The sequence below is a fragment of the Aquarana catesbeiana genome, linkage group LG01 (genome assembly GCF_042186555.1).
Source record: "Aquarana catesbeiana isolate 2022-GZ linkage group LG01, ASM4218655v1, whole genome shotgun sequence".
Lineage (NCBI taxonomy): Eukaryota > Metazoa > Chordata > Amphibia > Anura > Ranidae > Aquarana > Aquarana catesbeiana.
Window position 1 is genome coordinate 875,484,901 of NC_133324.1, and position 16,157 is coordinate 875,501,057.

Sequence of the window (16,157 nt, forward strand, 5' to 3'; positions counted from 1 at the left end):
GATGGGCAAATGGTTCGGCCCCAGCATGAGTTTGGCCGAACTTTGGCTGTTTGGACGTTCTCAGAACAACTGAATTATAGGGTCGTTCGACCATTTGTTCAGCCCGAACGACCACAATGCAGTGCACCGCTGCACAGTGCTATAGTGTTCTATTCTGATTCTATTGTCAGTGTAGAATATCAGTTTAGTGTGCATCTAGCAGGATGGATTTGATTTAAATAAAGTCGATTTAACCACTTCAGGACCACCTCATGCCGATATACGTCCTAACTTTGATGGGGGACATTGTTGTTATGGCAGCAGCTAGCTGCCATAACCCCGTTATCCTCTTGTTTGGCCGGCAGTCTGCTTCAAGATAAGTGTGGTCTCTGCGGCGGATTCACTGCGAGATCACTTTTATCAGTGGTGGTGCCCTCTGCCGCTTACCGGAGCCGGCGGTGGCGGTGATCGGATGTTCTTCCTTCCTTGGCCATGGAGACGAGTGAGGAAAAGATGGCCCCCACCCATCTCCATGACATTGCAGGGCGGAAGCGACGTCAAAACATCACTTCTGCCCATAGCTCTTAAAGGGCCATTTAAAAAAAAAAAAATTTTAAATGACAAATTTTTATTTTATTTTTTTATTGCATTTTAGTGTAAATATGAGATCTGAGGTCTTTTTGACCCCAGATCTCATATTTAAGAGGCCCTGTCATGCTTTTTTTCTATTACAAGGGATGTTTACACTCCTTGTAATAGGAATAAAAGTGACACAATTTATTTTTTTTGTTTAAAACAGTGTAAAAATAAAAAATAAAATGTAAAATAAATAAGAAAAAAAATGTTTTAAACACGCCCCGTCCCGCCGAGCTTGTGCGCAGAAGCGAACCCATACGTGCGTAGCGCCCGAATATGAAAAGAGTGTCCAATCCACACATGTGAGATATCGCAGCGATCGGTAGAGCGAGAGCAATAATTCTAGCCATAGACCTCCTCTGTAACTCAAAACATGCAACCTGTAGAATTTTTTTAAACGTCGCCTATGGAGATTTTTAAAGTGGGGTTTCACCCAGGGGATCCATTAAAAAAAAAAAAAAAAATTAAAAGTCAGCAGCTACAAATACTGCAGCTGCTGACTTTTAATTGGACACTTACCTGTCCCTGGGTCCAGCGATGCGGGGGATCGAAGCCCCTCTCGTCCCCCCCCTCCACTCGTTGGCGCCGGCATTTCAACTGTGGGCGCCGGGCTGTGGCTTCACAGCCTGGCACCCACTGCGCATGCGCGAGCGGCGCCGCGCGCCGTGATTGGCCGCTCAATCACCTGGGACCTGTAATGGGTCCCAGATGATTGACAGGAGGGAGGGAACAGAGCGGAGCCCTTCCTGTGCCGAGGCGGAAGTGATGTCACCAGCCCAGGCAAAGGAAGAGGCAGACTACGAGGGACCACCTAGCAACAGGCATTTAGAGGTAAGTTAAAAAAAAAAATATCCAAATGTTTTTTTTTTTTTTTCAGGTATGTTTGTTTTTATGGGTGGAACCCCACTTTAAGGGAAAAAGTTTATCATCATTCCACGAGTGGGCGCAATTTTGAAGCGTGACATGTTAAGTATCAATTTACTCGGTGTAACATTATATTTCACAATATTAAAAAAAATTGGGTTAACTTTACCGTTGCCTTATTTTTTAATTAAAAAAAGTGTATTTTTTAAAAAAAAAAGTGCGCTTGTAAGAACGCTGCGCAAATATAGTGTGGCAGAAAATATTGCAACAACCGCCATTTTATTCTCTAGGGTGTTAAAATAAAATGTATAATGTTTCGGGGTTCTAAGTAATTTTCTAGCAAAAAAAAAGTTTTTAACTTGTAAACAACACATCTAAAAAAGAGGCCCGGTCCTTAAGTGGTTAAATCACGATTTAAATCACTAGTAAAAAGATGCAGTGCATGTTATCTCAGCTTGCAGAGCTTGGATTCATTGAATGAGTTTACCAAAATGTAAATATTGCAGAATATACAGCCTCATGCTATATAACTAAGCTCCATTTCATGCTGAATAAACTAAATTATTAATGTATCTTAAATAGAAAACTATCTTTAGATAGATTTTTACTCCAAAAGCATTTTATTAAAATAAATGTGATAAAAATCAAAAAAATTGATTTAAATAAAAAAAATCTGATTTTTTTTTTTTAATCATTGATTTATATCCACCCTGGCATCTAGGGATAGTTCAGCGTGAGTGTAGTGTGACCATTCATCTTTACATTAGTGTGAATGTAGGAGTTGTTCAGTCAGTGTGAGTGTAGTGACTGTTTAACACAGTATATTTTATTGCGTTACTGCAAGTTTAACGCCGTATGTTTCAGTGTGTTACATGCCATTTAACGCAGTACATTTCTGTGTGTTAATGCATGCTTAACGCAGTATATTTCAGTTGCGTTACTGCAAGTTACTGCAGGTTGAACGCCATATAGTTCTGAGCATTACTGAAGGTTTAATGCCGTATATTTAATTGCGTTACTGTAAATTGATTGCTATATATTTTTAATAACGTTACTGCAAGTTTAACGGTATATAGTTCTGTGCGTTACTGCAAGTTTAATGCTGTATATTTCATTACATTACTGCAAATTTAACGCTGTATATTTCATTTTGTTACTGCAAGTTTAACGCCATATATTTCTGTGCATTAATGCAAGTTTAATGCCGTATAGTTCTGTGCGTTACTGCAAGTTTAACACCATATAGTTCTGTGTGTTACTGTACGTTTGGCGCAGTATATTATAGTGTATCCGTGGAGTGTGTCTGTGTAGTGAATACTCAAATTAAAGTGCACCAAACACCACTTTCCATTGATAAAAGTGCATCCACGTACACATTTACACATCTTTGTTAAATTTTGTTAATAAGCACCCCCACTCCCCCCATCATGTCTGGGAGGACAGCAAGGAGAGGCAGACGTTCCCATGGCACTGTAAGAGGGCCAGCAGCATATATGTCCAAAGGCAAAGGTGGAACGTGGTCAGTCCTCAGGCATTGCATCATTTCCTCCGTTTAGTGATGATGCCTGTGCTATCCAGCCACAGCATGCAGAGGAGGTAGTGGACTGGCTTACTAATCTGTCCTCACCCTTCGTCACCCAAGCAGAGACTAGTGCGCAGTCCCCTGCAGCTGCCAGAGTGGCAAAACCTGCCTCCTTGTCCACAGCTATTCCTGCATCTGGCATGGAGGAGTCAGCAGTGTTATTTGAACACAGCGTCAGACACTTGCTCCTTGATGATGCAAAGCCATTACTGGATTCAGATGTTGGCTCTGAGGTTGAGGAAGGCAGGAACACGAGCCTACAGAGAGGGGAGAACACTGGTACACAATTTGGCATTCATGTTCCCCCAGCCACAGCATATTTACAAGTTGTCTCCAGTGGTAATGAGGATGGAGGAGATGATGATGTCACTAACTCAACTTGGGTGCCGGATAGAGCAGAGGAAGAAAGTAAGGGTGAGGCACAACCCCGATGAGGCAGCCATCATGGAAGAGTAGAGAGCAGACACCCTATTGCATCACATTGCGGAGCTGTTATCTCCCGGCCCACTTCCCACAGCTCAGCTGTCTGGGCCTTTTTTAGTACATGTGCAGCCTAAAGCACTGTTGCTATTTGCAAACTTTGTCTCAAGTGCATCAAGTGTGGCAAAAACACCAACCATTTGGGTACCACATGCTTGTTAAAGCATTTAACCTCACACCACTCAGCTAATTGGCAAGAGCACCTAAAAGCCACACAAAAGGCACAAATCTGTTCCTCATCCTTACTCACTGCAGTCTGTCCCTGCTATACCTCATGACCTCTCAGTAGCCTCCACTGACAGGGATAATGGTATAGTGCAGGGTGTTCCAGGTCCTTGCAGCACATCTGCCAGCAGCACACCACCAGTGTAGACTATAGCCGGCAAATTTCTCTGCCCCATCTGCTGCAGCAGAAAAAAAATACAGTCCCTGTCAAACAGGTTTGGAAAAATTGTTCTTTGGGTGTTAATTGTGCCCATATAAGCCTACACCAAAAACATTCTTCCAGATGAACTCAACACCCACAACCTAGGCAGCCTAGAAGTCCTGCAGAGATTCCACATCCCAAAAACACTTAATCGGCGACATCGGCTTCATAGCTGCTGGTAATCTAGGACTGATTCATTTTGATAAAAGTCAGATGATCCACGGAGTCTGTGGACAGACACGTTCTAACAGCAGTAACAAAACCTCCAGCAGCACTGAATGCCCGTTCGGAAAGCATGCTGGATGCAGAGCAGCCCAGCAGCTCAATAGCATAATGGGCAAGTTCTGGCCAGTGGTTTATTCTCATGACCCAGTAAGCCAGTGGATCTTTGACTGGAAAGCTCTTCGCCTCTGCTTTCCTAGATAATTGTCCACCATATGATACAGACGCTGCCGTTGGTATGTGGAAGCTGACAGCCTTTGGTGGTGAGGACTAAAAAAATTGAGAAATGCATCACTTAGGCGGCCGCCTTCACCACCACTTCTCTCAACCGAAGCCTCAAACTATGTTTTCCACGACACTGTAACCTAGCAAAGTTGGGAAAAGCATTTGATAAACTCCTCTTTAAGGTGTCCTCAAGAGATTTCATCTTCTTCTGCACTCTCTGTGGGGTGGGGAGAGGATGATTTCTGAGACTTTCTCCTTATAACGGTGGTCAAGGAGGGTTGCCAACCAATAGTGATCCTTTCTCTTTATGCCACTTATTCTTGGGTCCTTTCGCAGGCTTTGAAACATGAGGAAGCCCATACACCGCAACTCACCATCTCACGGCTCACCATCTTTGTGGCCTCTTCAAATGGTGACAGTACAGTGCATGCATCCTTTATGAGCAGCTATTGGCGTGGGGAAAAATAAAGCTGAGCCAGCCTGAGCATGTCGTTGTGCCATACACACACAGGTACTCGTTGACGGCCCTCTGCTGCATGTGCAGCCACTGCAGCATTGCCAAAGTTGAGTTCCACCTGGTGGGCATATCACAAATCAGGCGGTTTATGGGCAGGTGGATTTCCCGCTGAATTTCAGCCAACCGAGCACTTGCTGTGTATGATCACCTAAAATGGCTACAGACTCTTCCGGCCTGCTTTAGTAGATCTTCCAACCCTGGGTACGTATTTAGGAAATGCTGCACCACCAAATTGAGGACATGTGCCAGGCATGGCACATGTGTCAACTTTCCCCATCTAAGAGGGGACAGGTGGTTTGTGCCATTATCACACACCACCATTCCTGGCTCCAGCTGGCATGGACCACCTCTGGGCCTGTCCCTGCAGAGCTGCAAGAATCTCTTCTCTGGTGTGGTTCCTGTCCCCTAGACACACCAGCTGAAGCATTGCATGCAACTTTTAGCCTGACTCACTGAATAGCCCTTTGAACGCTTAGGGGGTACTTGAGGTTTATAGGACAATTCAGCATAGGAGGGCATGGAGGAGGAAGGGCTGAAAAACCTTGCATCATTACCAGCTGTATGGAGACATGGGGGCAAAACAAGCTGCAGCACTGAGCCCTGTCCTGCATCCTTTCAAGTTGCAAGCAGGGTTACCCAGTGTGCTGTGAACAAAATATATCGTCCCTGCCCATGCTTGCTGGACCACGTGTCACCAGTAATGTGGACTTTGTGGCTGACTGCCTTGCCCAGTTACTTGCGTATAAGCTTTAAAAATGGTCCCTTTTTATTTTTAACGTTTAGGTCCTATAGACTTCAGTAGGGTTCGTTATTTGGTTCCGATCTTTTGCGATGTTCGAAAGTTCTGTTGCGAATCGAACAGGGGGTCGTTCGGCCCATCCCTATTGGGGAGAAACAGTGACAGCCTGGATCTTATCAAAGATTGCAAGAGTTTTGTTTTAAAAGTAATTGGCAGTTTACTGGGAAGTAATTTAGTAAGTGGGGTAGGCAGGGGGCCAAGTACAAAGTTAACAGTTAAAAATAATTGGTGGGGACTGGATGAGAGGGGGTTGATGAGAGTGATTAAATAGGTCTGCTTGCAGGAAGGAACTGTATTTTTGGAGGTGAAGATTTGGTTTAAATCATGATAGTAGGGGACCAGGATTTTGTAAAATATCCCTAGAAATCAGGAAATCAAGAGGGTAAGATAAGAGTAAGATTTATATGAGGGCATATGCCTCTGTGTTCTTCTGATTGTGACAGTGTGTGGGCTTAGAATGAGCAGTAGATGATGAGTGTAGTAATTGGGGAGGGTAGGAGTGAGCATGAGATGGAGAGGACACTGTGATTAGAAAGAAAGGGGGAGAGAATACTTTAGAGGCTGAAAAGATTAGGAAGCAGACTGGAAGTTATTGAGCTTGTTGCAGAGATACAGTTTTACTTGCAGTATGCCTGAGGATCTGTTTTTGTCATTGCTTTCTTGGTTGTGCCTTAATTACAGTGAGGGAAAAAAGTATCTCCTGCTGATTTTGTACATTTGCCCACTGACAAAGAAATAATCAGTCTATAATTTAAAAATTTTAATTGTAGGTTTATTTTAACAGTGAGAGATAGAACAACAACATAAACATTCAGAAAAACACATTTCAAAAAAAGTTATAAATTGATTTGCATTTTAATGAGTGAAATAAGTATTTGACCCTTTCGCAAAACATGACAGTACTTGGTGGTAAAACCCTTGTAGACAATCACAGAGGCCAGACGTTTCTTGTAGTTGGCCACCAGGTTTGCACACATCTCAGAAGGGATTTTGTCCCACTCCTCTTTGCAGATCCTCTCTGAGTCATTAAGGTTTCGAGGCTGACGTTTGGTAACTCGAACCTTCAGCTCTCTCCACATATTTTCTATGGGATTAAGGTCTGGAGACTGGCTAGGCCACTCCAGGACCTTAATGTGCCTCTTCTTAAGCCACTTCTTTGTTGCCTTGGCCGTGTTTTGGGTCATTGTCACGCCGGAATACCCATCCATGACACATTTTCAATGCCCTGGCTGAGGGACGGAGGTTCTCACCCAAGATTTGACAGTGCATGGCCCCGCCCATCATCCCTTTGAAGTTGTCCTGCCCCCTTAGCAGAAAAACACCCCAAAAAGCATAATGTTTCCACCTCCATGTTTGACGGTGGGGATGGTGCTCTTGGGGTCATAGGCAGCATTCCTCCTCCTCCAAACACGACGAGTTGAGATGATGCCAAAGAGCTTGATTTTGGTCTCATCTGACCACAACACTTTCACCCAGTTCTCCTCTAAAGAGGAGATGTTCATTAGCAGACTTCAGATGGGCCTGTACATGTGCTTTCTTGAGCAGGGGGACCTTACGGGTGCTGCAGGATTTCATTCCTTTGCAGCATAGTGCTTTACCAATTGTTTTCTTGGTGACTGTGGGCCCAGCTGCAGGAGAGCATTGACAAGATTCACCCGTGTAGTTCTGGGCTGATTCCTCACCGCTCTTATGATCATTGAAACTCCACAATGTGAGATCCTGCATGGAGCCCCAGACCAAGGGAGATTGACAATCATTTTGTGTTTCTTCCATTTGCGTATAATAGCACCAACTGTTGTCATCCTCTCACCAAGCTGCTTGGTGATGGTCTTGTAGCCCATTCCAGCCTTGTGTAGTTTTACAATCTTGTCCCTGACATCCTTGGACAGCTCTTTGGTCTTGGCCATGGTGGAGAGATTGGAATCTGATTGATTGCTTCTATGGACAGGTGTCTTTTATACAGGTAACAAGCTGAGATTAGGAGCACTCCCTTTAAGAGAAGGCTCCTAATCTCAGCTCATTACCTGTATAGGTGACACCTGGAAGCCAGAAATCTTTCTGATTGATAGAGGATCAAAAACTTTTTTCACTCATTAAAATGCAAATCAATTTATAACTTTTATGAAATGTGTTTTTCAGATTATTTTTGTTGTTATTCTGTCACTCACAGTTAAAATAAACCTACCATTAAAATTTTAGCCTGATCATTTCTTCGTCAGTGGAAAATCAGCAGGGGATCAAATACTTTTTCCCCCGTCACTGTATATACGTAGAATAATGGTTTTGTTAAAAAAGGTCCATCTACTTCAGCCTTACAGCTCTGGCATTTTTATTCCTGGAAGGCAAAACAAAAACCCCTGGGCAATTTCTGACAATCTGCCAAACGGGAGAAAAAAAATTTAGACAGCAGAAGAACAGTTTTCTTTTCAATTAGTTTTTATTGAAAATTCAACAGTAAAATAATACATATTACATCTGAGAGTTATACAATACTGCATAAGTTGCACCTCTTCATCAGCAGGGAATACAATACCAAATCGAGTTAGTAAGAAAAATAAGGAGTTGTACCTTTAATTGAGTCAAATGATCGCGTTTACCTTGTGACCATCCTAAGTAAAGGCGTCGCTCCTGTCATCCAGGCACCCCTAATGGGTTCTAACTGTGCCACAGACCACTGGCCTGCACAGACAAATAGTGGCACACTTCCATATGACTGTTGCTTACTATTTCAATTATTTGTTATAATTCCACTAATCAATCTATTATGTATTTGGGTATATCTCCCATAGCTCATACAAAAATGAAGAAAAAGAACACTTTAACAGTTTACCAGAAAGGACGTTAACAAGTTACATGTACCATCTAAAAATGCGTGTATCTAATAATGCAAGTAATTTACCTATCCCTACTTGGTAGGATATTGCGCTACCCATGTTTCCCAGGATAAATTAAATTTTGGGATATTATGGCTTTTTATGGCAAAAAATTTTTCATATGTGTATTGTGTTTTAACTCTATTTATAACTTCTGACAACACAGGAGTCTCTTTAGATTTCCATTTAGAAGTCATGGTTAGTTTTGCTGCAATTAGTATCATGTGAGTAATGAGAGATCTATATTTGTTCGGGATTAAATGCATTCCTATATTAAGAAGTGCCAACTGTAGCGAGGGTATAATAGCTGCTCCCGTGACTTTATTGATTAGGGAAAACACCTCCTTCCATAAAGTTCTGACTTCCTTGCAGCTCCATAGTATATGTAGGAAGCATCCCCTTCCTCCGCAGTCACTCCAGCAATTGGGAGAGGAGTCTGGGTAAATCTGTGTCAGTCTTACTGGAGTTAAGTAGGTTCTATATAGTATTTTCAGCAGCAATTCCCAGTGGTTTACACAGTGGGAGTATCGAAAGTAGGATTGGATGGCCATTTGCCAATCCTTCTGTGTATAGAGATTACCCAGCTCCCTTTCCCAGTTTTGCATGTTTGAGGATTTATGAAAAGCACCATTATATTGTAGCTTGTCGTAAAACCACGACGGTCCTTTTGTACTGTCTCGGTCAGAGTTCAAGCGTGTCCATGTTTCCCCGTGAATATTATAATGTATATTGGGGTTGTTTTTATGAAAGTATGTAGGTGAGTTGGATATAGGGGAATGAAGTGGGTTTGGGGTACAGAAGAACAGTTTTGAGGAGTTTCCTGGATCAATTATCCTTTAGTAACTGTATCTGTGAATATCATGGCTTAATGATAGACTGCCCAACATTGGTGCTAGAAGATTTCCAGTGGGCTCTAGAGATCAGTGTTGCCAACCGTCAGTATTTTTACTGGCAGCCAGTAAAAAATGGGCACCTTTCTCCTGCCAGTAAATGCCAGTGACAGGAAAAGGTTGCCAGTAAAAAAATATGGCTGTGACGCCCGGTCCGGAGCCGGCCGAGACCATCCAAGTGCCTGCTACAGAATGTTAGGGCGGCGGGGGTGGGGTCAGGCAGTGCCTGAGTGTCCTTTGATGTCATGGTGCAAGTGAGCAGACCGGAGCCTCCTGTGTGAGTCTGCGGGACGGGAGCAAGGCAAGCCAGGAGCGGAACTGTCAGTGCTGTCTGGACCGGAGTGGACTGAAGGGCCAAATGGCATGGAGAGAGACTGTCACTGTGACTCAGGAGGGGACGTGTCATGTTGGTGAGGTGTCATCATCATCATCTGTGCTGCTGCACACTGCTTTCAGTGTCACTGTGAGAGTCAATTTCATGTGTGTGTACCTGACCATTCTGATTTCTTGCCCCCCTGAGTCCTGTCCCTGAGCTACTTACTTACTATATCGAAAATAAAATAGAAATAGTTTTTGTTATCTACCTTAAATCACACTGTATTTGTTTGTAGCCTAAATGCTAAAATTTGCACTTAAAACTGTAATTTTGTAACTTTTGGAAATGCCAGTAAAAACATAGCGTTGCCAGTAAATTTTGGGTGTTGTGTCAGTAAATTTCAATCTGATAGATTGGCAACACTGCTAGAGATTGCTATCTGAACACTTTAAATAGAGTAACCAGACCTTTTCTGACGCTTGTTGTGTACAAGTAAAAATCTGTATGATCAGTAGAATACAGCACTAGGTTTTTACCATACGATGCATCAGCTTGCAGACTTTGATCTTCATTCTATGTGTAAAAAACAGCCAAATCTCCCTTGCTGGCTCACTGTAAAGGCGCTAGGCTCAGCCAATGTGGGTACATACCCACTGGTCCATGAGATTAGGCAATTGCTAATGTCTTTAGCAGACTCCAGAGCAACAGAGCGCTGCCTCTTTGCTTGTACCGTAGGATATTAATTAGTTCAGATATTTTAGGAGCATGTCAGAACATTCTGTACTAATTAGGCCTATTTTAAAAACACAAAGTTAATGTTGTACAGAGCACATAATACTTTCTACTGCCTGCTTTGTATTAAACCCTGAGAGAGATTAAAAATGCTTTCTTGAAAGTGTTTCACTGTATGAAAAGAAAACAACAGACAGATGTAAATGAAACTTTGATCTCCCTTTTTTGATCACCTGCTTATATATATATATATATATATATATATATATTTTAATATATTATAGGCTGTGCTTAACCCTGTGTGATATTAGATGTGTTTCTGAATTCACAGCTTCTCTTTGCTTTTATGCTTTAACTGATCTGGTTGGCCGGAAGTATTTCTGCGACATAATGAGGCAGATGTCTGAATGGGTTTCCGTTGGCTTCCTCTACGCTGCACCCTGACACATGTATGCCACCAGTAGTTAGAACAGCAGTTCCTGTGACAGACAATTCCATCACATTTTTACAACCATTACAGTGAAGGAAAAAAAAAAAAAAATCAATCCCGTATGAAAAGGTTGGGAAAAAAAAAAAATCAATCCTGTATGCAAAGGTTAAAGCTCTTTTGTCACAAAGAATGCCTTTGTGCGATGACCTTAGAGTTAACAACAAAACAACATTACACTGACTTTTATAATTGGACCACTTTTGTAAACTGCTTCTTTTCAAGGGAGAATAAATGCAGTTAAAGTGTATGTAAACCTCAACATTGAGGTTCTCTTATTTGCTCCCTTTTGGTCTGATAAATATCCAATGAAAAGCATTTTGTTATACCTGTTCAATAAGTGGCAAAAAAAATACCTGTCGATCTTGTCAGAAATTCAAAGTTGTGTCATATGCACAGTTCCTGTGTTATACCAAGGAGTCTAAGTAGCCTACCTAGTGCTTATCTTGGGAATACAGAATGATTAGTGTCTATGTTATAGACCATGGGTGCTCAACCTGTGGCCCTCTAGCTGTTGCGGAACTACAATTCCCATGAGGCATTGGAAGTCGCTGACAGTTACAAGCATGAATCTCGAAGGCAGAGGCATGATGGGACTTGTAGTTCTGCAACAGCTGAGTGCCTTTAGTAGTTTAGTGAATAAAAACATGGCGGGCTAACCAGACTCTACAAAAATGCTGTGTGTTGTCAACTCATAGGATTTAGGAGCAGCAGCTGCCCGTCCATTAGGAGCGCACGGGCGCCGTCCCCCCATGAATGCGTCCGGCTCTCTAATCTACATGCAGGGCGCCAGATGCATGGATTCCAGTACTGCATTCTGCGCCCCAAGCCCACCCAGTTGTGTGACAATAGCGAATGAATATTCGCTATTATCACACTGATTCTCCTCCTGGCCAATCAGGAAGCCACCGTCTCCACCTGTCAGTGCAGGGTGAGTGAGCTGGGGTATGGTGCGCAGTGCTGGCTGGAGCAACGGGGGGGGGGGGGGGGGGGTTCTTTGGTCAGTGGAGTGCTGCATATAGTTTTCTTTTTTATATTACCCTGACATATACAATATTTCCTCATAGCTGAGGTTTTCCATGCCCATTATTCATTTAGTTGCCCATCTCTGCCATTTCTCTGGTTCTGCATTATACTTTTTGTGAACCAATAGCCAAATTATGAAGAGCACTTTTAAAATTAGGTTTTGTAATGCTTTGTGTGGGTAAAGTGGATTTTCCCCTAGCTTTGGGAATCGGGTGATGCAAAGTAAAAATTCACATGCAAAGAATAACCAATCATATGCAAACCCCCCTGCCCGCCCCCCAAAAGAGTATTTTTGATTGCACATGAATCAATGTTTGACATCAGCTCAGCTTCTCCTGATCCACTAAGCTGAGTAAATTTTCAATTTTCCCAGACCCTTATGTCTCTGTCTTTATCCTATATAATTTTTAACTTTAAAATAGTAACTTTTATTAAAGTAGGTGTCAAATATAGGATCACAGTAGGTATATAAAATACAAGGTAACTCCAAGATAGTCACAATAGAAGCATATATTGGGGTTTTGTTTATTCCCAAGTATGTCAAGTGTGACAAGGCACAAAGCAAAAAAATAATAAAAGAAAGAAACAAGGATATTATATTGTAGTATACATTATGCAAGTATAACCTAAAAGTAGAACGTCATCAACAGATACTCTTAAATGAGATTGATAAAAGAATGGTAAGATCTCCCAAAGAAGACCTTATTTTTAGACACATGTCTCAGATGCTTGTAGCTATTGGTCCCATATCTTATTATATTTGGATAGGCATCCCCTATGAATACATAGGAATATCTTATATGGCAAGGTATTGTTTATTTCAAGTATCCAGATGGTAAATTGAGGAGGTTTGGATCTCATCCATTGCCTGGCGATCAATTTTCTGGCAGAGAACAAGCTTCTGGTTTAGGAAATCATCTTAGCAGACACTGTTTAGGGTGTAAGGTTAATGGGGAGCCCATGGTATCGTGGAGGAATTTAATAACTTGCGACCAGAATCCCCGTATTATCGGACAGTTCCAGAGCAAGTGATAGAACATACCCGCATCTCGGGAACACATAGGATACGTGGTACTTTGTTCCCTTTTATATCGGGCCAATTTAAGGGGTGTAAGATAAGATCAATGTAAAATATATAGTTGGCTTAGGCGATCCGATAGTTAGCCATTCCTCGACATCTATTGCACCTACATCTGCCTCCCATCACGACTTAATCCCATAAGTTAATTGGGATGAGGAGGGAAGAAGTAACATGCCATAAAATATACAGTGCACTAGGAAAGTATTCACAGCACTTCACTTTTTAAACATTTTGTTATGTTACAGCCTTATTCTGAAATTGATTAAATTCATTATTTTCCTCAAAGTTCTACAAACATTTCCCTTATGACAATGCAAAAGAAGTTTGTTTGAAATCTTTGCAAATTTATTAAAAATGAAAAAAAAATCACCTGTACACAAGTATTCACAGCCTTTGCCATGACAGCCCGCCTGGAGTTTACAAAAAGGCACCTGAAGGACTCTCAGACCATGAGAAACAACATTCTCTGGTCTGATGAAATAAAGATTGAACTCAAGTGTCATGTCTGGAGGAAACCAGGCATCGCTCATCACCTAGCCTATACCATCCCTACATTGAAGCATGGTCGTGGCAGCATCATGCTGTGGGGATGTTTTTCAATGCAGGACATGGGAGACTAGTCAGGATTGAGGGAAAGATGAATGTAGCAATGTACAGAGACATCCTTGATGAAAACCTGCTCCAGAGCGCTCTAGACCTCGGACTGGGGTGAAGGTTCATCTTCCAACAGGACAAAGATCCTAAGCTCACAGCCAAGATAACAAAGGAGTGGCTCTGGGACAACTCTGTGAATGTTCTTAAGTGGCCCAGACTGGAAACCGATTGAACATCTCTGGAGAGATCTGAAAATGGCTGTGCACCGACGCTCCCCATCCAACCTGATGGAGCTTGAGAGGTCCTGCAAAGAAGAATGGGAGCAACTGCCCAAAAATAGGTGTGCCAAGCTTGTAGCATCTTACAAAAACAATTGAGGCTGTAATTGGTGCCAAAGGTGCTTCAACAAAGTATTGAGAAAAGGCTGTGAATGTGAGATGTACATGTGATTTTTTTTTTGTGTTTTTATTTTGAATAAATTTGTAACGATTTCAATCAAACGTCTTTCACATTGTCATTATGGGGTTATTGTTTGTAGAATTTTGAGGAAAATAATAAATGTAATCCATTTTAGAATCAGACTGTAACATAATAAAATGTGGAAAAAAAGTGAAGCGCTGTGAATACTTTTCGGATGCACTGTAGATATCAATTCATGGGATTCCGGGCCCTTAACCACTTCCAATATGGAATTGGGGACTGACTGTGGAAATGTTGAGGTGAATTAAATCTGCAGGGCGTAATGGACTTGTAAGTATCTGAAGAACATATGTTTGGGCAGTGTAAATTCTGCTTTCAACCTATCAAATGTTTTAAGGGAAACTGTCCATAGGTAGGATTTGGGATTTCTCCCAATTTATTTTGAGTCCAGAGAATATTGATCAATGATTTTTAGGCTGGTTAGTAAAGAAGGGTCTGAATCTGCTAAATAAAGTAACGTATCGTCTGCATACATACTGATTTTTTCCCACTAGGGGGCCATATCATTTTTATTACAAGAAAGAGTCTTGCTCACTCTGGGAGCTGCAGATTAGGGTCTTAAGTAGTTCCCAGAACACGCAAATCTTTCTCAATCATTGATTCACTTAACTTTATCACTCCTAGATTGTAGGATGCGTTTAATTATTGAGCCCCCAAAGTGCTTATTATTTCATACATCAATATAAAACCTTATGTTTCATGCAGGGGCGTTGCTAGGGGGTGGCTTTTGGGGCTATAGCCCCGAATCTGAAGTCAATAGCCCCGAGTCTCTGCAGGGGTCTCCAAGGGGAGGGGAGGCTCTCTGGGGACCCTTATGTAAGTGGGGGGCTCTCTGGGGACCCTGATTTTAAGGCCTAGGCTCTCTAGGGACCCAGATTTAGGGGGGAGGCTCTTTGGGGACCCTAATGTAAGGGGGCCTCTCTGGGAACCCTGATGTAAGTGGGGGGGGGGGCTCTGGGTACCCTGATGGAAGGGGGAGGCTCTCTGAGGACTCTAATGTAAGGAGGAGGCTCTCTGGGGACCCTGATGTAAGGGGGGGCTCTCTGGGGACCCTGATGTAAGCGGGGGGCTCTCTGGGGATATATATACACCCACACATATAATACTGTATATACATGTGTATGCCCGCCCAAGCGTATGACTTTCTTTACTACGCTGCTATGGGCTCTAGCCCCAGATCTTTTGTAGACCTAGCAACGCCCCTGGTTTCATGCATTTGTCCACTCCACCACTGCACCCAGGGCAGGTTGGCTTGCAAGTCAGAGACCTCCTGTAAGGACTTAATTCCACCTCATAGATTTGTCATCTGCATACTCAGAAATGGTACTTTTAATCCCAAGTGTTTTATAATTTATAAAAATCTTAAACAAAACTGAACTTTGGGTTATACCATCTTCTGCCATTTCACCCTTCAGTAGTGTCTGGCCTTTTCTGACTTTCCTCCCTTCACCAACCTAGTTTATCCGCTTGCTGATCGCCCGCCCCCAAATGTACTGCAGCCGAGCGGCTGTTGTAGGCAAAACGACGTACCCGTACGTCGCTGCCTACTTCCGAATCTAGGGTGTGTGACCCTGCCTGGCTCCCACTGTCATTGTACACAGTGGGAGCCTGTCAGCAAGTCCCAGCCAATGATTCATGGCCGCGATCGGCTGCAATCACGGCTGCAATCACAGCCCAGCGCTTTTGTGTTGGTAAACAATACAGAGCTCTGTAGGAAGGGATCGATCTGTCAGTTTTAGAAACTGAGAGATAAGTTAGTAAAAGCAACACACTGTATGCACATTACAAATAGGCTTATATTTAATGCCTTGATCAACTTAGATGTTAACCCGTTCCCAGCCAGCATCATTAGTACAGTGACAGTGTATAATATTATTACTGATCACTGTATTAGTGTCACTAGTGATGTCAGTGGCAGTTAGTCAGTTCCCCCCAGCATCAGTTAGT

The 16,157-nt window shown here is 42.6% G+C and overlaps 1 protein-coding gene across 1 annotated transcript in view; it reads left to right on the forward strand.

Annotated features, from left to right (window-relative positions):
- Positions 1-16,157, forward strand: part of NSG1 (neuronal vesicle trafficking associated 1) — a 144,247-nt gene that overhangs the window by 122,034 nt on the left and 6,056 nt on the right. The window lies entirely within an intron of this gene.